This window comes from Etheostoma cragini, chromosome 19, assembly GCF_013103735.1.
Source record: "Etheostoma cragini isolate CJK2018 chromosome 19, CSU_Ecrag_1.0, whole genome shotgun sequence".
Classification (NCBI taxonomy): domain Eukaryota; kingdom Metazoa; phylum Chordata; class Actinopteri; order Perciformes; family Percidae; genus Etheostoma; species Etheostoma cragini.
The window spans coordinates 13,097,567-13,118,719 of NC_048425.1; the positions used below are offsets into that span (position 1 = coordinate 13,097,567).

General features: G+C 39.3%; 1 long non-coding RNA gene across 1 annotated transcript in view; it reads right to left on the minus strand.

Annotated features, from left to right (window-relative positions):
• Window positions 1-21,153, minus strand: part of LOC117934957 — an 89,820-nt gene extending 68,667 nt beyond the window's left edge. Inside the window, exon 1 of the long non-coding RNA XR_004654633.1 lies at window positions 21,014-21,153. This is a non-coding gene — a long non-coding RNA (uncharacterized LOC117934957). The remainder of the gene's footprint in view (window positions 1-21,013) is intronic.

Here is a 21,153-nt window from a genome sequence, read left to right on the forward strand (position 1 = left end):
TCAGCTTGTTCTTGCGAAAAAGGTTTCAATGTCTCCTCCTTGGGAGCAAATGCAATTTGTATCAAATTTGATTTTGTCAAAACTTTTTTCTCCTTCCTCCAACAGCCCATGGGAATGGCTTAAAGTGTGTACTACATGTAGTTGTTTTTCAAACAGGATGACAGAAAGTGGGCATTCACTGGCATTATAATTGTACAGTATAAGAGCAATATATTGCTCTGTATTGTTACCCTTATCTAGTCTGGAGAAGACAAATGGGAAGACAAGTAAACAAAAGACATTATATAATGAAAACTGAATTGCAAAATCATTACAAACGTTCACATTAACGTGTGCTTAATGAAATTGATTCTTTGCAATAAAAAGTAATATTTACCTTCCTCATCAAAAGCTTTGCAGTAGGTTTCATTTGTGCTGTGCACAGGAGATCATAAGATCTCTTTTGACGTTTCAGGGAAGATTGATGAATTAAAGAACTCATTATTTTTTTGACCGAAGAAAACGGCAGAGAAAGAGACAAAGCTCTCAAAGCCGTACGGCCTTCATTTGTCCGGAGCAAAGGACAAAGTCGTTTTATGTTGTTAAAGAGCTGAACAGTTAAGGAGAGTTTTTAGAGAAAGGAGGTCAGGGTGGATGGAAAAGTCCAATGAAAGCTGGACCTTTGAAACAAGACACTGGTTTCCTTTACCCATTACGGGGACTGCACCGGTAATTAGGGACAGCATTGGAAGACTCTGACGAATGGTGTCAGATCAGAAAACAATTATATGTCTCAATAGTGAGGGCAATTACAAATGACCTATTTTAAAGTTTAATTTGAGGTGCTTGAATGTTTAAAATGATGGAGCTCTGGATTTCATCTTGAATGAACTGAGCATGGATCAAAAAAAGCAGTTTAAACGTAACCTACTAAACTAAAATGGATGAAATACAATTTATATAGTACAGTAGACTTAAAAAATAGACATTTCAAGATATCCAATTCTATTTGAGCAGAGCAAACTCCATTTTCTGACAGAAATAATGTCACATGATTGAGAGCACCGCAACAGCTATAAAATGGACCTTCAGGTGAGATTGTTCTGCCAAGGAATGAGAAACTGATTAGAGCGTTGAGCGTCTTCTACGGTTGCTGATGTAGCATTCAAATATTTACCCATTACTGTGTCCTCTTCACGGGTGAGGGAGCTTTATCAATCTGATACCACAAATGAGAGCCCTCGGCAAAGTTTGCATTATCTTTTCTCGCCACAGGCAAAAGAATTAAGTATTTAAAAAGCGCTGAGAGTGGTTGTTTTAAGCGGCCGACCCTTTCCGGTTTTTAAATGTTGCAACTGTCAAATACATTGGTACGTACAACAAGCTTCTTCCAAGCAGGACATGTAAAAGCTTCTTAGATATGGTCGACAATGTGAAGGGCGATGGAGCTCCGACTGACGCCAGTGCTCTTTGAAACGTTTCACCTCAGGACGGTTTGTTGATATCTGGGATGCCGTCACCTATGGATGCACTTCAAATTATTTACTGACTTTTTCGTCACGTTTCTGTTGTAGAACCATTCATCCATTTGCATTGTTGACACCTAAAAAGAAGAGCTAACAGATGTAATGGCCACATTTAAGTGCAGTCCCCATTTATCCTCAGCTCCCCCATCCTATTTAGGTCCCCCGGTGTCATCATTTCCTGAATAGCTTCCTCAGCGGCCAACACCAGTCTAAATGATAACAATGACAAATGTGCTTACTTTCATTCCGCAATCACCATCACCTCCAAATCCATAGTCATTTTCTCCAAAACGGATATCCACATTAGCTGCGTGAGTGATTTATGAACTTGTCGGCAGAGCTTTAAATACAGAAACCACAAAGGGCCAGTTAGATAATCCCCATTATATCTCTTAGTGGAACTCTTAAGTTAAGTTAGTTTTCACAGCATGATACAATGGATATTAGGAATTAGGTAAAGAACTACTCTTCAATTCCTTTTCAAAATATAATAAGTGGTTTTATGTAATACACAACCAATGTCTTTAAATGCATTTAAAGATTATGTATTTATGAATATGTATTTAACTGCAGTTTGACTGTATGCCATAGCCTTTATTTAATGGATATAAACATAAACAATCTAAGAGAGGTGTTAAAGATTAAAAAAAGAGAGAAGACCGTTTTATTGGAGCTAAAATTGTAGTGTTGTAACTACAGAACTTTTATTCTTGTTTAAACATATTTACTTCCTGTCAGGATGTCAGACTTTCACCAAAGCAAAAGTAAAAAGTTTAAGACTATATTCTGGGGCATTTTAGGCCTTAATTTGACAGAACAGATGAAGACACGAAAGGGAAGAGAAAGGGGGGAACACATGCAGCAAAGGAGTCGGAGTCGAACCCGCGGCCTCTGTGTCTAGGAGTAAACCTTTATATGTGGGCGCACGCTCTTCCCACTGTGCAAACCGGGCGCCTTGAAGCATCATTCTGATTTGAACAAAGGCAAATTCTTCAGATTAGCAGAAAACCTTGTTGTGCATCAAGCTGTCTTTTCACATGAAAAAGAACAAGCCAGGAAGTAATTACTGATGAAGCACAACACAAATATTGAGAATAAAAAGTGTGAATAGAGAGATGCAGAGAACCGATACTACCGGCTGGAAGAAAAGAAAAACTGTCAGCACTAGCATAATACCAGAGAAATGTCATCTATACAAATAAAACCCAACAGAATAACATCTGAGGCTCAGCAGTGAGGCTGGAAACCCAGCGACGGCCTTGTGGAAGCCGGTGCCAGGAAAATTCAGCATCTACATCCACCACCTGTTCATACAGGGAGTCACAAACGTCTTTGCATCCCAGCTTAGTCTCAAAAGGTAAAGTCTAAAGCAGCTGAGAGGAGCAACCAGTATAGTTGAAAAGGGAAGATACTCCCTCAAGTATAAATTCATCTCATGACTAAGAGAGGGATTTCTAAAGAACATTTATAAATTGTTGAAGTAGCTGAAGTGGGAAGTTAGACAACACATTTCTCATATGCTGTCGTTACTTAAGGGCTGAAGGTTAACAACCTACAGCCCAAATGAAAATGAGAAAAGCATTGTGATGACACATTAACTGTAAAACTGTTGAAACAGCTCATGTGGGGGAGACCTCAAGGCTTAGGGGTTAAGATGGCAACCATAAATCTCAATGTACTCAGATAGAGTCCTGCTCGGGATTTATGTTTTCCCGTCATTTCCTGTCATCTCTCAATATCTGTTGATATGAAATAAAAAGCTAAATAAGTTGAAGAATGTAAATTCTCAAGTTTAATTTCATCAGTAGAGCTAGACAGATAAATGAGCCATACGGATATATTGTCCTAAAGTAGCTTATTGTGATACATAAATGTATAGCATGTACTGTATGTCATAAGTAACGATACATATGTGCCAAAGCTATGATAAAATGTTAGTTATAAAGCTGTGCTTACCTTAGTGTTTTGAATCTCCGTTCACCGCGGAGGCATGCATTTGTTTGTTTTTTCCTTTATTAGTGTCATTGGATAGACAGGAAATGGGGAGAGGGATGGGGGATGACACGCAGCAAAGGGCCGCAGGTCGGACTCGAACCTGCGCCGCTGCCGGACTCAGCCAACATGGGGCGCACGCTCATACTGGGTAAGCTAGTGGCCGCCCCAAAAAAATTAATTTTTCTACGTAAATTCAAGGCAACACTCAGTGAGTAACTGATATACAAATTGTCATTTACATTTCTAGACAGACGACCCATCATTTACTTCCATAATGTAGCATCACTGGTAAAAAGTATCGCCTTTTCAAGATTCCTACTTTGCAGTTTCTTCTTGGTGTTGCTTTAAATGCGTTCATTTACATTAATGGCTTGCAGAATCAATTAAACACTTTCATTGTATAAAAAGTTGTTTTGATAAACGAGGACCTACAGACCTGTGGAAAAGGGAATATTGCTTTTTATTTGTTTACTGATGCATCTTTTAATGTACATTCAAAGAGCATCAACGCTTCACTTATCCTGACACAGCAAAAATTGATGACAGCGCCTCCAAACAACTCTGAGGTTTAAGGAAACACAGACGTTCATTTTGTTAAATGGGATTCTTGATTTGCCTCAATTCCTGCAACTACATTGCCCAACCATACTTGAGAAAGCAACGACTGTAATTCCTAGCCATGTCGTTTAGATTGGGGATTTCTTCTGTATGTCCAGTTTGTTGCTTTCTATTCTATTATGAGAAGACCCAGGGTAAGAGGTATGGAGTAGAGGGATATAGACTGCCAATCTAGCTGTCAGAGGCAACAAGGTCCAGATCTCATCTGTAAGTACCAGCAGGCTGAAGGGGGGGACTCAGCACTACAGATAAGGGATAGTGTGGCCTTAATCCCCCCAAATAAAGCTTCCTGTGGCTTCAGGATGTCAGAAGAAACGATGCTCCAGCCTGTCCATATCCAACACTCCCTCCCTACAGTTTCACTCTGCTGTAGTTTCATTTTTATATCAGGCATTCTGCCAGTAGATGGCTGATGAAACCTTATGTAAACAAAATGCTTGGAGAAAGCTACAAGTCTAATCCCAATTACGGAGAATAATTGTTTACTGGTGACTAACAGACCAGTAACGATTTCAAATAAAAAAATTAAGAAAATGCAAAGCTGGGCATAAGTGTTCAGGGGATCCTTTAAAAATAAAAAAATAAAAAAAGAATTCCTCTTAAGAAGTCACTTCTTTTCATTGCAACCAGCTAATTCATTTCCATGGAATATATTTACATCACAGGTAATACGCTGTTTATTTTAAGCAACATTATGTTGTTCACCTTACACTATTACAGCGATGAAGTTTGGTCTAGACATAACACCAATTGTGAAAGGGACACATGCTGTACTGGCTTGTCTGAATTTAGAAGTTTCACTAATTCCATAGTTGTTTCTTTTTTACCCACACCCTCACAGAAAAAGGGTTAGGGTTAGGATTAGGGGGTACGCAGCAGCCGCGGGTTCGACTCCGACCTGCAGCCCATTGCTGCATGTCATTCCCCCTCTCTCTCCCCTTTCATGTCTTCATCTGTTCTGTGAAATTTAAAAAAACAAAAACAAAAAAAACTTGATTGTTCTGTAAAGTACTTGTAGAGACAATACAATCTGCAAGTCCAGCAGCCAGACGCTCCCCTCTGAGATGCTCCCGGTGTGGTGCGGCGTGCGGTGGATGACGGAACAAAACCGGAGCGCAGCCGGAACAAAGCACAGGAGAACCCTTACGCCTTTACTTCTAACACTATATTATTATATATTTCATAGCTACAAGAGGTCCTTTTTAAGGAAACGTAACTAATGGTGGTTCTTTTAAGTGTCTGTCAATAACCAACCCTTTCAATACAAAAATGTACTCTGAACTATGCACTAGGAATTCGGAGTGTCTAGGTTTAAAAGTAAGAGTATAGAAATCTCAGTGTGACAATGAAAAAGCCTTCGAATAATGAAAGACTTCTCTTGGTTTGCAGCTTAATGTGCCCAATGGATTATTTGTAGATAACTAAAGTTACTTGACACCAAAATAAGAACAATTATATCTGTAATGGGCAGTTAATGGATAAGGTGCCTGCTGAGGCATTCTAAAAACTTGACTCAATACTCAGTCCATAATATTATGATTAATGTTTTGATTAATACTTGCAGTGAGCTTCCAGTACATGCAAGGCTGAATGCATTGTCAGGCGATAAGGTAATACTTCCCTATTCATTACTCATCATTAAGCATCCCTGTTTGGGCCTGTAAGGCAGTATTATGAGCAAATATCACACCAGTCCAACATTTCTCTTGGGTTTTGCTCTTTGGATTCAGCAAACTGGGAAGCACTTGGGGACTTGCAAACAATTATGACACTTTCACCCTGAGGGACTGCTTCCATTAAATATTAGCACTGACAGGTGTAGATCTCTCATGCCAACAAATCATCCAGGGCTGCAGCCAAGACGTCTGCCTAAGTGACGTGCAAGGTGCAACTAGGTTCGATCGATACCAAATCAAGACCACGTCCAGAGGGCATCCAAATCAGTCAAAACTGAGACCAGAGAGATTCACAGAAATGTAAATATCAGTCAAGGCAAAAAAAAAAAAAAAAAAAACAGGGCTTTGGGTTATTGATCAGTACCAACAATTTCCAAATTGCTTCATCATAGACTCCTAAATAGTGACAAAGTAGTATTACTATATACCCTAAATGTTTCGATTGGATCTCTGCTCAAATTTGCTAGCTTCTTTGTTCCATTGTTAAAGTGTCACTATTATATTACGGCCCATCTTTAACCTCCATAAAGCTATGCCAGAGGCGTGTCACTATTGTTGCCAATTCCTTGGTTGCCAACAGAGGTTGATGAAAGTTATAAATCACTCAATGCAATCTGTAAATAGTTATTATTGTTGGGAAGAAAATAAACAGAGGTGGAGCAGAACATAGATATGTAAAGCTCTTGTCATTAAAAGGTTGAGACCCATAGTAGCTGATGCAAAAGTCAAAACAGGCAAGACAAGCGATTACAACAACATGCATAGAACGTTTCACTCCAGAATGCCTAGTTGCTATTTTTGCTACATTAAAACCAGTAGGCAATACATGATCTGTCCGATGCTGCAACGGGCTTCACTTTACCATCAGAAATCAATACAGGCCTGTCAGTGTCATTGTGTTCGGATGGTTTAGGTTTCATTTTAGAACTGATGAATTCAAAGTATGGAACGTAAACATGGACAACGGACGGGGCAGATCTTGACAGCGGGCATCCACTCTTTTACAGGTTTGCTGGCAGAAGAGCACATTGGCCTCAAGGCAAACTACTGTAAAAACCTGTAATCTTCACAGTCTACTGGCCAAAGGGTCTGCTGTTTGAGCATTTTGGAAGACATTCAAGAAACTTTTTTTTCCCAAATACTTTGTTATAACAGTAGATTATGTAATAGTGTTTTAAAGCATGAGTTGTTTTAGCAATATGTTTTAAAACCAATTTGGGGGGATGTTTGGTTCATTTTATTAAGTATTGGACTGTGCTCATTCCATTACGACGACAGTTGTGTCCTATATTTCAACAGCGGAAAAACCCATTTCTGTCTCTTTCTTATAAAGAAGGCAACTGAAATTAAAGCAGACAGACAGTGTTTAAAAAGTATTTTAAAGACACCGCTGATGTATGTAAATCAATGCCTCTTCACTCCTTTGTTTGCCAGACAGGCTGTGGCTGTCTCTAGAAAGAAAGAGGTGGCATTGTTATAAACTCCTACACTGCCCCCTGTTGGTGATACACAGACGTGCACAGTGAGGCACAGATACATCTGAATTGTTTACGCGCTTATGGAAAATGGCTGGCTGAACTGATGAGGATTGTGCCGTGTAAAAAAAAAACAACGACAAATAGTAAGATATTCAGACCACTGTAAATGTTGTACCTCTGCAATGCAGATACTGTTATCCAGGGCTTTAACATGTCTGTGCACATAGTGTCACACCTTTGAAACAAATATTACATGACAGACTACTCGGTTCTCACTTAAAAGCAACAAGATATTTGTGTGTGCGCTTGCCCTATAGAGAGTACTACAAACATTTAAAGGCTTGTTGAAAATACAGGTCTCAAAGACATTGTGTAATACCGGCAAATCTGAAACTCCAGGCCAAAATCTAAACCGTGTTTTAAGAGGTTGGTGAATCTTCATTTTATGTGGTCTATTGTTGCTTACTGTGGAAGCAGAGTGGATAAATCAAACCAATGACCTGGCAACTCTCCTGGTCAGCTGCAATGGGAGAGAGAGGAGGGGATGGCAGGAGTGAAAACTGTGTGCAGGAGCAGAAAGAGAAGTTATAGTCGAGGGAAAAAAAGGAGAGAAAGAAGAGAAGAGCACTATGGCCATGGATCACCGGTCTTCTCTAGTTCAAGGAAAGTTCATTGGAACTCTTGCTCAGATTCATGTCATGTGTTTAGCTGTTCATTGGTCCCTGGGGTACATCTCTCTGCCTTTACAGTCTGTTCCACTTGACAAGAGGGCAGGGGGCTCATCAAATCCCCAGCAGCCAGGAACAGGTTATCAGCCAAGTTACAGATATCAAATGAAATTCACAATATTAATTATGGATCTCTCCTAGTATGGACAAAGCGATTTTAGTTTCTCACTGGCAAATGTAGGCATATGGTGGTTTGGAGCTTCTTAAGGAAAACAAGCAGTATTTTTGGCAGACAGTAATAATAGTCTAATCTATCAGCGTCAAGTGGGCCTGCAGAATGCTTCGAACAATTGCTTCTTCTGTGTTTGTCCAGATGACTGAAAAGCATTAATGAAAAATAAAAAAGGAGTCATATGTCAATGCTAAAACAAATGCCAAAGTGGCTGTTGGAGACAGTTTCATACAAGTGAACGGGAAAATTTGGCAGAGGACAGCTCACAGACTCAACTCTCTTGTGAAAGCTGTATTCAAAATTAATGTGTTTCATGGTCATTGAGAAATCATTACAAACTAAGCCAATACACAAGCATATGAATTTCACTGCTGTTACACATGAAGGACAAAAGAACAAACACTATGTGGAAAAGGATTCAAATTAAGTCAATATCAATTGTGGAAGCTGCTAACCTGATGAATATTGCTCTAAATAGGGGTGTTTTAAATAAAAATGAGGCACAAAAGTTTCAAAAAGATAGAATAGTGTCCGAAGTATATTACCCACAAAAAGAGAGTTATTAAAAGTATAATAATTATTTCTATACTAAAAATGGATTAAATATCTCCATATAATGTAAAAAAGGTTGCTCATATAATGAGTGCAGAGAGAAGTTGCAGTTTTTAGCTATTTTGTTGTTGCAAAAAAGCCACTGTACACTACCTGGCCAGCACCAAACCACAGACAGACAAAGTTAGGAACTAGCTGGTGAACATAGCGGATCATTTATCAGCTAAAGAGCCACATTTTTACCTCAGATATTGGTGGAGACCAAAAACGGAGCTAAAAGAAGAATGAATTTTCAAGTAACATTCATTAGGTGGACTCAAAAACAACTCCAAACAAAGCCTCCACGTCCATGCTAACAAGTTTGCCATATCAAGTTAAAAGGTGGTCAACATATAACTTACTGAAGGAGCATTAATAATATATAGTGTTAGTTACATGCAATGCTATAACCCCTATCTATATTAAATACATCCCTCTGGATAATTAGCTAGCCAGTCAGAGCCATTTACTCCTTTTCAGGTTTATACTATTTATAGTATTTTGGGTTTCTACTAGAACATGTTTACAAGGTTTAATGTTCAAGAAATAAATTGCTTTTTTCATACTGCCTGTCTAAAAATACCTGTATTCCCCCTCTGTCTGATTGCTCGGTTTTAGCGCCTATCTCCTGAGGCCCCCCTCCGTAAAAGCCCAGTCTGCTTTTTTTTGGGTGGAGATACTCAGACAGGGGCCAGTACGCTATTTTCTAACAAGCCGGAATGTGACATAAGAAGAAGAGCCAAATCTAAACTATTTCAAAGTTTGTGTGGGTTGGTAGGAACTCCAGAACCATTAGATGTATGTGCAGAAGAACTACAAATATGACTTTTGTCACATGTCCCTTTTTTAAATTCATTGACTTATGCAAGGTCCTTTAAATTGGCTGTGTTTGAAAGGTACAATACAAATTAATTTGCTTTCCTTGGTGCACTGTTGACTCCACCTATTCCACCTATTCCTTGCACCTCACACCTTCTCAGTACTGACCATCTTCCCGTTTGTAAAAGCCTCTGCATGAAACTCCTGCATTAATGCCATGTATTTAGGGAAAAATAGCGCACACTCAAACATAAAATCATGTTGACTTTAAAGGATCAACTTAAGACCATAAATGCAACAAATGGTTTTACTGACAGACACACGTTCCATTTAATAGCATATTGCCTTCTGAAATTCCTCAGTACTTTATAAGGCTTGCCCTACTTTGTCTTCTGTGGGGCATACGTTTCACCTTGGGAGAGGAAGAGAAGGCAGGGTGGCTTGGCATTTTAATGTTTAACAGTGTGATATCAAATGTACCACAATGTACCTATGTGTAAGATAAAAAAAATAGGGTCTGTTGTCTGCGATCCCTTTAGTTTGGAGACACCTCAGGGATCTCTCCACCTCTGTGATACCGTCTCAATAATATATTGTGGGTATTGTGCATCATGATAAAAGTGCAAAGTTCCACCATCTGTGTATATGAACATAAACCTTTTTTAAAACTAATGCACAGGTTGAGGAACAGTAAAAGAGAACTTGGAAAGTCTCTTAGACTCATGTTTTCCTCTCCAAAATGAAACTAAAATGATCTGTAGTGTCATTAAGACCTGGTGTCTATCATTCACAGCACAAACATGCACACAGACAGACCCCCGTTGTCCAGCTGCAGCGCATACAATTTGCAAGAAAATTTTAAATTAGAACTGGGAATGCCTATTGACTATTTCTCTTAGAAAAACTCAAGATCAGTAAAACTGAGCCAATATAACATGATACAAGTTGTAAAAAAAACGAGTGATGCAAACCGTTATAAGCAGGGAGGGAATACGGCCACTCAAATCCCACCCAAATATTCCTTTATGGGAATTTCTGCAGCAGTGTGCGGTGTAGATTTCCGCCTCCATAACTCAAAGAACTGGAGGTTTTCGTTCCGGAGGGATGCTTCAACTTCCCTCTGCACTTTAACACAACATGTGAAATTCCCATTTATACAACCTGTGGCTGTGTAAAACTACAAAGACAAACAGTGCTAATATGTTATTGCTGTATTGAAAAATATATAGTGTGAGGGTTAAAGACATTTTATTTCTATCATGTCTATATTATGGTGCTGCTTAGTCTCGAGTGTCTCAAGACATTCAATGGTATAATATTCAGCATGCATAGAAAATACAAACAGCCCACAATTATACCTCCTGGTTGAGTCAAATGAAAAATGAAAGCTGTTAAAAATTAGTCTCCCCCTTTCTTTTATTATTCTGTATAAACCATGCTTCAATGTGATTAAATGAACAGCAACTGTAGAAAGGGCTTGGATACTAAACCAAGAGGTTGTGTGCATGTATTATAATGCTTCATTTAGGCACTAATTCAAATTGAAAAACAATATAGGCTCAGAACGGTGACATGATTTGCTCATGCTTGTTTTCAGCGATGGCTCTGCTTAAGGCTGAGAATGTCTAAATTCGAGGAGCTAGGGCACTTTACATATTTCAAACAAAAACAACATTATATTATTTACTAAACCCAAATACAAAGCAAGCAGACCAAAATGCTTTCTTTCCCCAGACAACTTATCCAATGCCTTTCCGCTGGAAAATAATATATTTGGAGGAAAGCAAGACAAAATAGAGAATTTGACAAAATTCAATTCAATTTGACAAATTGAATTTGTCAATCATATTCATAGTCATAGTCAGTCATATTTAGAAAGAAATCCGTTTTTTAAGCCGTGGTTCACTTGTAGTTCATGTTGAAGTAGTTTATCTAACATTTAATTCATATTGCCTGTAGTTTTTCAATTTTGGAACTTGTGATAACTGGCGCTAACACCATATTAAATTCCCTTCTCAAAACATTTTCAATGTTCTTACTACTTTAAAATTACTATTTGTTACATTGTTATTATGTTTCTGAGAAGTCGTCATTTTACATATACTGGTCTTTAATGACATGTAACAGCAAACGAGACTGCCGCTATTTTTACATAACCTTTATTAGTGCCTTTGCCTTTTAACGTCACTTACACCGCAATATTGTTTCTCGTATCATGGCAACCGCAATTTAAAATACTTTTATTTGACGCCATTTCGCTTACTTTCCGTCTACCATATAATCACTCTCTATTGTTTGCCTGTATTTCTTGTGTGTTTACCTGTTTGTGTGCTTTTGATTTTTGCAGTTATTGAAGAAAAAGCTGCTGCTGTAATAAGGAAATTTCCCCGTTGTGGGATGAATAAAGTATAATCTAATTTCATCTAATCTTGCCTGACATGCGCTATATTAACTAGGGGTGGTGGGGAAAAAAAATCGATACAGCATCGTATTGATTGATATTTTCCGTAGCAATACTGTATCAATCCACAGGCGCCACACCTTGATCTTTTATTTTTCATGTGTTGGTCAGTATGTCTTCTTGACAATCCCATTTTGCAGCAATAAAATTAAAGTGGGATGAACAAAGAGAAATGTATCTTTTTAGATAAAACAAATCTTTGTTGACAAAGTGTCCTTTTGGAAACATCCTTTGATAAATAATAAAATAGCAATATATCGCATAAGAATGCATAAGAATAAAACATAAGAATCGGGATGATATCAGGCCTAAGGGTATAGGGGTATGATATACATTAAGGGCCTTTGGCGATTCCCACCTCTAATATTAACCTTAGTTATTTCTACGTTGGTTGCTAAAACAAACTCTTAATACTTTGTCTCATGACACAGTGACAGTGATACCTTTACCCGGTTTAGCCGACAATACGTCCAAGCTAAGTTACCGCATGCAACACTTGAAATGCAACGATGCATCTGTAACTTGTTCTTGTAGATGCAATTGTGTATGTTAATGAAGGATTTTCTGTTTGAGCAAAACATTAATTGCAACTAAATAATCTCTCCGTAACAAGGGATGCAGCGGTTAACTAACTTTGACTATTAACCGTGCTTTAAAACGTCAAGGTTAATTGAATGTATCCTTGTGTGTAAAACCGAGTGTCAACTGACTGCAAGTTATGTATAGCAGTGTGTGCAGTTCTGATTAAACCTCCTTGACGACATAAACATTTGCGTGTGTGCACATCAGACCGAAAAATTTATAGTGAGCTAGCTGACGATAGCGCTAGTTCATACGAGTCAAAACTCCACAACAGCTCAAACATAACGCTGACTTTACCCCTTAACAGTACTTACTTACTCCTCTTAAACCTGTTTGAGTCTTGATTCACTCAGAGCTTTCACCAGAGTCTTTAAATTGACTCATGAATTGCGAGACTCTAGTATTATTAACGTAGATCATTCGAGTCCTCAATGTAAAATGACAACTCCACACACAAACCCCTTGCAACATTAGCCACTACTAGTCCTAGCCATCTTAATTTCCAAAAGCTTTGTGCCTTTCAATTTTGTAAGAAACCACAACTCCACAAGTCAACTCAAGCAACTTTGTGAGCAGAGAGAGTCCGAGGCAGGTTATAGGAACTTCACGACACGCAGACTCAGAGCCAGAAGCTCGCAGACCCTGGGATTCACTCGTGAACTCACAAGTTCTCGATGACTATTGAGTTGTGGAAGTCAATTGCGTGAATCAGCGGGTTAGGAGTGGATCTGTCGCAAACAAGAGTGTGAAGCCTCTCCTTGAGCTCAGGCTAAAAAAAATCCACAACAAAAGCCATTCTTTCACTTCTGATATAACATATAATGTTCTGCACGTAGCCTAGCTTGGCCTACTGTAGGTTTGATGTATAAATGTAGTAGTATGTATGCAATTAGGTCGAGCAGACAGTCTGAAACATTGCAAGCCCGCGTCGGCTCGCCTACAACTCGTGAGTTGTTATGGTATTTTGAGCTAACAGAGTAAAAGAATTAGTTCAAAATACATTTAATAACAATGGGTTAATTTACTGTTTTTGGAACACAACAGGTATGGAAGCATTAGCCAGTGACAGTCTAGCACAATCTACCCAGCCTGAGGTTTCCCACCAAGAGGCAGGCCTCCCTAGCAAACTTCCCAGCTTGCTAACTATTGTATTTGGATTGCCTCCACACCTCTCTTTATTGCACAATCCATGACAGCCCACAAAGGACATCACAGAGCAGTTTAAAGTGACAAAGCATGTGATGGGAACAAGAAGCAGGGAGGCCATTATCACTGTCTCGGGCCAAGCTGTGGTGCCATGTCCAGCTGGTACCCGCAGCCCCCGGGCGGTGCCCCCATGGCTACTGAGCGTCCGCTGAGTAACACATGGGTCTCACAACTGTCCGGGAATACCGCTGAACGTCATCAGGATTTAATGAGGTGACAGTGCATTGTATCAAAAGCTAGTGGGGGGTCTGCTGCTGCATGCCACTCTCCCCTCATTAAAAACCTTTTAATGGGCTCTGAGGAGGGCAAACCTCTAACGCTTGTTCAAGTTGTCAAGGACAATTATTTTTGTTTAAGGACAAGCTTGCCATTCAGCCCTGAAATATTGATTCCAATAAACTTCAAGGGAGTTGCCAGCTGTAACTAACATAATGGCATTGTCTCAGAGACTCAAAGAAATAAGAAGGAATACAGACTGGACTTTAAATTTAGCAGGCTAGGTGAAAAGCAACACTTAAGTGGTTGAAAAGAATGTATGGATAATCCAGCCTATTGACACTCATTCAGCACTAGTCTGCACAGTTATGTCTAACTGAAGAATGTAGTCAAGTTTAAACAAAAACCAAAGGGTTAAAGTGAACATTGACAATCGATTTGTAGAGTGTGACATTTACAGGCAGGGATTTGCTGTCAAACTGATGGCATTTTCTTACAAATAACAGCATAGCATGTAAACAGACCCGATCAATCAAAGTTTATGTTTAAAGAGCATCCCCCAACAGCAGCGCTTCGTAATTGTGTTCATTATGTGCTTTGCACTTTTCAAGTTCACGCCTCAAAAGCAAGCCTCGAGCCAGCCATGATGAATACGTTCTCCATTCAATGTGAAAGCATTAGATCCCTGGATGTTGTGTTTTTTTTTTCTCCCTAGAACAACTAATTACATCATTAACCACATTAAAACAACTTAGCATTTCAGGAAAAGGGCAAACGACTTCTATAGCATAAAATTAAATCTGTTTGATAGTTTGCATGCATAATTGTAATGTGGCAATAGAAGATGGTAGCTCTGTAAAAATTTAAGACAAGGCCAAATGCCGCATTAATTGTATATTTACTCAGTTAATGAGTGCAGATGCTTAAAAGTAGATAATGGCCAATCTGACCTTAAGGTACTGTTTTTAATATAAAATGAGATTTCTTTTTCGCACACATGTGACAAGACATACTTCAAAAGGACTACATATAAATCTAAACGCAATGAAGTAGATACAATCAGATTACACTACTATTAGTATTAGATATCCTGTGGAGTTTAATACCATGAGGCAATGTTTTTAAAACGTCCCATGGCATGAAAATGTCACTTCACAAGTTCTTTTTTTAAACATTAATATGAGTTTGCCCAGCCTGCCTACGCTCCCCTAGTGGCTAGAAATGGTAATGAGTGTAAACCAAGCCCTTGGAATCCTGCTCTGCCTTTGAGAAAATGAAAGCTCAGATGGGCCGATCTGGAATATTGACCCTTATGAGGTCACAAGGAGCAAGGTTACCTCCCCTTTCTATGCTTTGCCAACCCAGAAAATTTGGCCCACCCATGAAAGACAGACATGATGGCTTTAAAACAAGCAAAGTGGCAGTTGAACAAGGCTACACCCACACCCTCCACCTTGCCGCCCCTCCTCAATTGCTACAGAAATGGCAAATACTAAGGAAAGCTCATTGTGGGACTGGGTCTAGTGGCTGTAATTCTGTACCAAGGCAGGAAAGAGACTTCAGATATGGTACCACAAAGGTTTTTATATATATATATACACACACATATAAACTGTATATTTCTTGGCACTATATATTTCAACATAGAAGAGGGATTACAAGTCAAATAAAGTGGTCACCTACTGCTGTATTTCCTACATGTCTGAATGAAATGCATTCACATTGCAGATTGATGAATGGATGAGGCTATGCTATCAGAGGACCTCTGGACAGTTCTTCCAGGTAATGCTGAGAATGCAAAGACTGATAGGATTTATGCTGCCATTACAATTTCTGTCACTCTAAAATAAAAAAAAGTTGAAAAAGGACGACCCCCATACTAGAGATTCTGGTGACAGTGAAGGACACTTCCACCACTGCTAATATAAAAAAATGTATTACGTGAATCATTTTTCCACAGACTGCCAGAGTCTGTAGTGGGGACTGACATTCAAAAAGCCTTGTCAAAAAGTCTGGAAAGAAAGTTTAGGGATGGATGTATAGTTGTTGTTTTTTTAAATTTTTTAAACAAATGCACATTTATCATTTGTTGTGCTCAATTGAGAGACAAACCAGAAATCCCTAAATGATTTTCGCATAGAGGCACTTTCTGTGATGTGAGGGGAAGCTATAACTCTTCAAAACAGCAGTTATCCACAGCAATCTATAAACATACATCATCTGGTAACAACACATTCATCACAGAATGGCAAGAAAAGAGCTGAGGAAGGGAAGGTTTGCATAATACCTCTGATTAAATCTCAGGAAAGCGGCACAAAAGTTACATTCTCAAGCAAAATCATTTGTTCTTGGCAAATTAGTGTGGGCAGGTGCTATTATTCTCGCATGAACTCTTTGGCTTTGGGAAAGAAATTAATCTTTTCAGAAATAGGAGAGAGCAAATCACTGTGAAGTTATTCAATCACTACCTAGTGATTCAAGTAAAATTACCCTTTTGCTTTGTATGCAACTACTAAGCTTCAGCATAGATGGCATTTAGAACAATGATAGTGACTGTCAAAAAGAAGTCGTCCTGGTACACAGCACGCAGGGACTGGAGAAATAAGAAACGCACAGGACTCACTGTAACTGCACAATTTCACTTTAAAGCTTCATTTACCCCTGAGATGAATAACCTATTGCTCCCTTTGCAAGGGCAAAATGCCACTGCCTAAGACTTTTCCTTTAAACTCTCTTTAATTTCCACCAACAACACCTCACCGTGTTTAACTGACCCTTTCTTGCAGAACCGCTACTGAATGCTGCTGCAATATGAATAGATAAGCAAACATACGCTCATCTTGTGCCCCTTCACACAGCATACAGTTCTGAACTCAATTTCAAACTCCACTGCCTCCTCAGACAATTTAGACAGGCTGATGCCGACAGCAGAAAGTGACGAGACAATGCATTTATTTATCGAATTTTTGGCAGAAGGGGGGATTTGTCAAATTGTGTGTGTGCATGTGTGGTTGTTTCAGAGAAGTGAGCGTATGTTTGTGTGTATGTGCGCATGTGCCTGTGCACCTATAAATGACAGAGACACATTGGAGGGAAGCAAGAGAAATGTGATTCAACCCCGAAGAGACACAGAAAGACCGTGCGAGACAGGAAGAGCGAGACAACAGGCATATCCAAGGGAATTGTTTTCTTAGTCACTCATCCGGTGTTTGTCCCAGCGTTCCCGCAATGTGTCAGAGGAGGACATGAAATGCTCCGCGTGTACAGAGAGACAAACTCCCCTCAAAGAATGCTGACAATAAAAAAAAAAAAAATCTGATCGAGTTTAAATACAAGTAGGCCAGCTGTGTCAACAACTCCACACAAATATTGGACAAAAATGTTATGTTCATTATATGTTTCAAGCAGTATCATACACAATAGTCAGTATATTAGTCCAGCTGTCTACACTGCCCACTGGCACACTCCTCTTACATACACTTATATAGAAATTAATGGAGGAACAAATAAATTAATCTGTTGTAACATTATGAATTTTAGCATTTTATTAAAAGGGGCCCTCCACCAGTTTCACACACAAATTTGGCCTTAGGTGTAATGCAAAACAGTTACCAGGAGCTCAAGTTGCATTATGGGAAATCCATATGCATCCAGTGTTTGAGTTTGACCGTTACTATGGGCTAAAAATCAACCCCCCAAAACACCCCCCCACCCCCACCCCAACCCACCCTAAATCTGCTGCATGTCTTCTGACTTAAAGAAAGTGCAAATTGCAGAAATACCCCTTTAAACAGAGTAATTCCATACAACGTAGAATAACATTCATATTTAACAGAAAAGGAAGCTTATACGAAAAGTAAAAAGGGCTTTGTCTTCTGTTTAAAAGTTATGAGAATATTACTTGGCTGCATTTTCTGCCTCACCCGGTCAGTCTCTTTTTGTGCAGGGTCTACAAAAAGCAGCCCGGGCTCCACTTAAAACACACATTCAAGTCTTTCTTTCATATCAGTTTCTCACACTTTGCAAAGTGACGTCAAGGACAAAACCTTTAAGCTGGCAGAGGGAAAATAGAGTGCCTTGCCAAAGAAGAATTTCTGCCTGGAAATTATTCACAGCACAGCCGTGGATAAAATATCCAAGTGCTCCCAGAGTAGAACTGAGGGTTCAGGCTCACTAAGCAGTGCCTTATCACAAAGACTTTGTGTGATTGACTCAGACATATCAAAAAAACTTTCTACAAAATTCACAAGTAAGCAGGTATGACATTCTAATGGGCTTCTTCATTAAGTCTTTCGGCAGGGGGTAATGTGTTTGAAATTAATATGACATTTTCAACTCCAAAGAGTTTCAGTCTTCAGTTATTTCTCCTCGCCTAATACTCGCTGTGCATGTAATTTATGCACCGTTGTGATCTAATACAGCGCTGTGTTTTCTAAGCTGCTGGAATCCGACATCTAACACTAAACAACACGCACACGTGCGCGCGTATCAGCGCTGGGAAAAGAGCAACAGAGTGCCGGTGGGGTGGAAACAGGTATCTGATATCTGAGTCACCGGGTCGAATAGATTCCCAGGCTGCGGCTGCTACTTTCTAAGACCACTAAAAAATGTTGGATTTCCAACTGCAATGAAGGCTTACACAATTAAAATGTAACACATATTATAGTATAGTACCATATTTTAGAACAGGTGACACTCCAAAAGGCCTGTATATAGGGCACTACAAGTTCTTAAAGAGCACTATTCACAACTGTAATAGTACAAACTCAGAAAATATTAAAACCAGCACCACTGTGTCTCTCTGTGCTCTTATTCTTGAAGAGTTACTTTTGTTGTCTGTCAAAGTAAGATGTATGAAATTACAAAAATGAAAGCAATGGATACAGAACATACTTTAGTATTGTAACGAAGGCAACCGGTTTAAAAAAAAAAAGAAAAAAGCCAAATGCAAAAGATTGCGCAGAAGAAGATGAACGTTGTCTCCTTTCCATGAAGGGGTTAGTCTTCCCCAGTTGATTTTTATCCAACACTCTGCACTATTATCATCATTTTCCACTAAGCAGAAGCTCCCCAGAGAGTGGCATTGAGCTGTACTAGCGCCTTTGCCATGTTACCATGGAAACATTCCCATGGCATAGCCCATTAAAGAAACAGACACTTACACATCACTTTGGAAAAGCTTTCGGGGGAACATTTCAACCCCAGAGCAAAAACCCTGCAATTGTCTTTTACTCAAACTTTAAACCTGAATCTTGCATTACCTGAGCACGGATATGTTGGAGACTTTGTTGAAGCTTTTTTTAGGATTTCTGTGCAACGCTCAAGGCTTTCCAGATTTGTCATTAAATAAATTAGTTGGGGGGTGTTTTTTTTGTTGTTGGAGGAAGCACATGCTGCTGGCCAAAACCTCTAAAGAAATCCAGGCATCCCAAAATGTTAAGAACACACAACTCTTCTTTTAATACGAATAAAGAATGCATCGTAAAATAAAATGCACTACTGTAATTACCTTTAAACTGCTGATTCATTTCATCGTGTGAATTGGAAAATAACAAACAACCCCCTAGCAGCTCCTCGCCTCAGCATCGGTGTCCTCCATCACCTAAATGGTCCTTGATGAGGTTAAGTACAACTGTAGCCCCTGCCTGACTGTTTCATATAACATGGGAAAGAGTCAGGCAGGGGCCCGCAGCTCAACATTATTCAGCTGCGGGGAGCCATTATTCTGGAGGTCTGCTTGGTTTTGATTAAGTCACGCTTTATTTTTGCAGTCTCTGCACCAGTGTAATGAGCCTGGCGTAAGGATGATAAACCTTTGATTAAACATCCAACATGGCTGTTATGACTTCTCAGCCATCTAAAATTAATTTAAGAAAAAGAGGGCTTTGGTGAATGCTGAGTCTAAGTCTCAGTGGCAGGATGCGGTTTGTTTTCCTTGGGGGAACAAAGAAAACAGAGATAGGGTGGGCATCTTTTTGGCCTCTACTGCAAATACCAACCCTTCTCCGCTCAGACATGTACTACATCACAGCTTGCATGTCTTAACCCACAGTCATCACTCACACCCACAACACTGATTGCTCTGTTATGCCATATCATTATTTCTGTGACTAATGAGTCACGTGGGAATAGGTTGAGGTGAAGTTATAAATATTGAGGAGCACAATCATAGGTGGACCTTTGCCATGAATACAGGATTACTTATGATGGATCTTTTGGTTTCAGGATGTTGATTTTTGAAGTGAGTCATCACTTTTACATGACCTTTAATTGTGTGAAGTGATAAGTCAATTCATCTTTCAAAAATGGCATAAAAGTTGAGGTGTGAAGTCTTAAGGGGGCTGAATTGCCTGCTACTGATTAGCTTGGGTTGGACCATATTAAACTGAATGGCGAGGAAATGTTGATTAATGTTGGAGCCACTTCAAACTCCCCTTGATTAATTCCACAGAAAATCTTGATTCATGTGCCAAACTATTTTAGAATCTGACAAACAAATAGTTAATAAACTCAACCTCTTGTCTCCACCAATCAGGACCAAGCATCGGACCTGGGGTGACAGAGCCTTCTCCATAGCTGCCCCCTCCCTGTGGAACTCCGTCCCCAAACACATCTGGGACTTAACCAATCTGTCCATGTTCGAATCACTAGTCAAAAATCGCCTTTTGATTAATGTCTTTTTTTAGTTTGGATTTTTATTCTATGGATTTCTTTTTTAAAAGCTCTGTAAAATGTCTTTAAGTGCTCTATATTAATAAAATACATTATTATTATTATTATTATTATTATTATAACCAAGCACACAGCACACATTCATTTGACAATGACAGTTTTGCTTAACATTGAACCAAATGGTTGCATTCTCATGTTTAATGAATGCATTTGCCAACATTGTTCACCACTGAGTTATTTGCAGAGCATCAACAAATAAATAACAATGTGCAGTCACACATTGTGCAAACTCACGGCTCCAGGCAGGCTGTACAGGTCCTGAGGAGTTGGAGCCGGTCCCGAAGCTTTAGGTATTTGGTCACGGAAATGAACAGCCGCGTCTTCTCCTCCCAGCATGCAGGCTCCATTTACCAGCGGACCCAGTAACACCTGTT